Source organism: Coturnix japonica, chromosome 10 (genome assembly GCF_054131305.1).
Source record: "Coturnix japonica strain WE chromosome 10, WE-NBRP24, whole genome shotgun sequence".
NCBI classification, from domain to species: domain Eukaryota; kingdom Metazoa; phylum Chordata; class Aves; order Galliformes; family Phasianidae; genus Coturnix; species Coturnix japonica.
The window spans coordinates 17,265,805-17,270,305 of record NC_140672.1 but is presented as its reverse complement, the minus strand read 5'-3'; positions in this window follow the sequence as shown (position 1 = coordinate 17,270,305).

Below are 4,501 nucleotides of genomic sequence, written 5' to 3'. Positions count from 1 at the left end.
CCCTGCTCAGAGGGCATCCTCAGCACAGCCACGAAGATCTGCACATAGGACACAACTATGAAAACAAAGCAGCCTACGTCTAAACTGATAGTAAAAATGAGAAACACAACTTCCCTGAGATTTGATTCTGAGCAGGAGAGCTTGAGGATCTGGGGAATTTCACAGAAAAACTGGTTGACAACATTGCCTTGGCAGAGAGGCAGTGAAAACGTACTGGCAGTGTGCAGCAGGGAATTGAGAACCCCAGTGCCCCAGGCAGCTGCTGCCATGGTGGCACAAGCTCTGCTGTCCATCAAGGTCCCGTAGTGCAGGGGCTTGCAGATGGCAACATAGCGGTCATAGGACATGATGGTGAGAAGGGAATACTCTGCTGAGAGGAAGAAGGTAAAGAAAAAGAGCTGTGCAGCACATCCTGTGTAGGAGATGGCCCTGTTGTCCCAGAGGGCGTTGGGCATGGCTTTGGGGAGAGTGGTGGAGATGCTGCCCAGGTCGAGGAGGGCCAGGTTGAGGAGGAAGAAGTACATGGGGGTGTGCAGGCGGCGGTCGCAGGCTACGGCTGTGCTGATGAGGCCGTTGCCCAGGAGGGCAGCCAGGTAGATGCCCAGGAAGAGCCAGAAGTGCAGGAGCTGCAGCTGCCGCGTGTCTGCCAACGGCAGCAGGAGGAACTCACTGATGGAGCTGCTGTTGGGCATCTGCTGTTGTTGGGCTTGGAGTCCTGCTCAGAGTGCAGAAGATAATGACAAGTCCAGACCATTCTCAGAGGCACTACTCCTGCTATACTATGAAATGTTTTAATTCTCCTACAACAGTGTACATTTAGCACCATTACTTGCATTTAATTTCATGTAGATCACCATTCCTTAAGCAGAAGCAGCATATGGAGCTCTAACCTTCCTCTTATTTTCTTATCCCTTCTCCCTGGATATTTTCATCTGTTTCATGTCTCATATCTTTACCCCAAGTGCTCTTAGAGCCCCCTACCCGAGCTTCTGTGGCATTCAGTTTCAGTTAGAAAATGCTGCCTGTTTGTAGGATAAGTGAATTATTCATGCCTACAGAAAATGAAGATAATTCCATCCTTCGAGAAAGGGGAGACTGAAAGCACATCATGTGTGAGTGTTCACAAAACAAGCAATTGATTGATGAAAAATTCTCAGAACTCTTATTGCCCCTTTTAGATTTCTGACTCCAAACCTCTTTGCCTCAGAACAGGAAATGGAAACCCCCTGCCTTGGCTCTCCTCTTGCAAAGTGCCCTCAGAAACATTCAGTTGTGCAGTGGAGCTGTGATCCCCTGCCCCAGGCAGCAGCTGTGGCAGCACAAACCCTGCCGGGGGCTCCTTACCCCACACGTCTCCCCGCAGCGCCCTGGGCAGCTCCCCGGGCAGGCTGAGTGCTGAGCCTGGCAGGCGGCAGAGTCCCATACCCGGCACACAGCCCCTGGGGCACAGCAGGGACCCTGCTCTGCAGGACAGCCCTGGGCACCCGTCTCAGCTGGAATAGAAAGCTTTTTCCACAGTAAAGAAACATGCAGTGCCTGCAGTCAGATCTCCTATGGGATGTCCCAGTTATAGTTACCCCTTAATTAAAAGCAGCTCATGGTCAGCTGTGAGACTTACCTTGTCATGGTCTGTGAGCAATGCTCCTGAAGTGAGTTCACAGCCCGCTCACACCACACACATCCTGCAAGCTCTCTCCAATTTCTCTCCTCTCCTTCTGTCACCTGCAGGCTGTGCTGTGCACGAGATCTGCTCCTGGGCACAGCTGTCTCTCTGCAGCTCTGCCCACTTTTATGAGCTCCCTTTGTCCCAGGAACCTGGACAAGCAAGCAGCAGATTATGTCATTTTTATCCTTCCCACTCATTTCCCCTGACATGTCCCTGGGTCCTCATGGCCAACAGCTCCTGAAAGACAACAGCATCATGACTGTGCTTTGAAATCCACTCAATTAACCACCACATGTCCAGTGGTCAGTGACTGATTGGAGACATATGGGGAGTGCTCCCAGAGATCGTTTGATGAAACAATAAGGGCAACCAGACAAGGAAGGCGAGGTTTGGACTTTACCTGTGCAGGGCAGTGATCCAGCGTAGGCAGCGCAGGAGTCTCATCCCTTGACAGAAATCCTGGAGCTGAAATGGGATTCGGCTCCCCACAGAACCACAGGAGCTGGGATTTCTCTGGTTCAGTTCAGAAGTGCACAAGGAGTTGCCTGCATGTGAGCTCCTGCTCTGAGTCCTCGGTCCTTCAGCTGGGAGGCAGCAGCTCACACACAGACACTGGGTGATGCCCAAGGTGCCTGGGCTGCTCCTGATGTTTGCAAGTGCTTGTAAACCGTGTGGGAAATCCCTGAGATAGACACCTCCTTCCTGGGCATCAGCTGAGGGCCAGAGAGGGATAGCACCGGCTGTCCGGTGAATTCACTCACAGCTACAAGAGCAGCACAGGGCCTTCAGGAAAGCCATGCCCATGGTGTGTCCGTGCTGCTACGTCACCTCCAAGACCCACGATCGGTCTAATGTTTGTGTGCCACCTTCTGCACACTGATTCTATAGATGAGCTATCCAGTCAGGCAATGTCCAGTGATGCTTTTCAATTAGGATATTTACTTCTGTGCTTTTGCACTAATGCAAACACCAACACACAAGAAGCTAGAAATCTTGGTAGAGCTGCAGGCCTGAGCTCCTGTTTGGACCATGGGGACACAGTTTAATGGTTTCCACAACTGCACTGTAGCACAAGGGGGATACCGAGTCTTTAGGATGGATGGGCGAGGAGACAAAGAAGGGCGAATGCCCTCTGTGAGAGTGCACTGAGCTCTGCCTGGGGATGGAAGAGCAGACAGGTCAGAGCTAATGGAAATGGCAAACAGAGGAGACCATCAGTGTCTTTTCCTGTCTTCCTGATCAGGGAGAGTAAATGGAAGGTGCCCTCTGCAGACAGATGGGAATCTGATGTTGTCTGTCCCTTGTCCCATTTGGTGGCCTTTGTCACTCCATTATCTGTGGCAGGGACAGCACAGCAGGGCATGTGGCATCCAGCAGATCCCTGGAGAGCACAGATGGCAGCTTCTTGACCAAGCAGTGGAGGAACCAAAGAGGAGAGGTGCTCTGCTGGATCTCATACTCTCCGGCATGGAAGGACTTGTGGGAACTGTGAAGGTGAAAGGGGCATCAGGCCATGTGCAAGATGCAAATGTATCTCTTTTAATTTATTTATTTATTTTGAGGCTGTAAGCTTAATAGTTGATCATAAATGTCAATAAAACTGAAACAAATAATTGAAGACAAAGATGGAAATCAATGAAAATGTGTTAACCCTTCTCAACATGAAAAATTCTCATGAGTCTTGTTCCATTTTAAGTTGTAAATATGAATCTTTGAGGTGATTTGATGTCTTTTTTTTTCTTTTACTGAAACTACAATGTTTTCCAGAACTGTGTTCGCTGGACACAAATGCCTTCAGGTTCAGAGACACAGACAGCGGTGCCAGTGCCAATGCCCTGTGACTGTAGCCTGGTGCCCAGCACTACTCTTCCCTGCTGCCTATTTGATGTGCCTCATCCTTCAAGTTTTTTCAGCTCTCCTAAAGAAATGGCCATGGTTAAGGGCATGTTTTCAGCAGGCCATTTGGGCACACACTACTCCCACTGCCCTCCAGATTTCTCCATCCCTTGCTCTTTGTTCAGTCAGATACCTCCCAATTATCTGTCTGATTTCTGACTTTCAGGGGGATTACGGGAATTTGTTCCATCTCCCCAAAGTCTGATGGAATGTGTTGTCAACTCCTTCACTGTGATTTGATCTATCCCTTCCTATCTATTCTTTTTCTTTTTCTTCTTATACTTTTTCTTTTTCTCAATCACTGTCTCTTTTTTATTAAGGCACGAAGTCTGAATGATGTTCATTAATGTCAGTAAAAGTGAAAAACAGAGTTGGAGACAAAGATATAAATCAATGAGAATGTGTTAACCCATCTCAATGTGTGAAATACTCACAAGTCCTGATCAGTTTTAAGTTGATACCTCTCAACTACCTGGCTGATCTATCCCAGGAAGATTACTGGAATTTGCTCCATCTCTCAGAGTCTGATGGCCTCTGTTGTCAACTACTTCACTGTGATTCAATCTATCCTATCCTACCTCAGAATAAATCATTTCTTTTAAAAATATTCCATATGAAAGACAAACTTCAATAGATGCCGCTTGAACATGGCATGCAGTTGATCACTGTGTTTTACTGTTCATTCAATTGCATCACCTTTCTTTCCATTTGCTGGCCAGATAAAAAAGAGAAATCTTTCCTTTTCCATGTGTAGCTGGTTCTCTGAGGAAAGCCAGTGGGAGTTGGTGCAAAGCAGTTTTAACACTGAGCGGATGAATGCAGAGGAGAAGAGTGATGTGAAGAAAAGTGATGCAAGTCCCATAGGTCCATTGTGAGCAGAAATTGGGTGGGGAGGTTGAGAAGGACCTTTGTCAACACAGTAACAGTACAGAACTCATT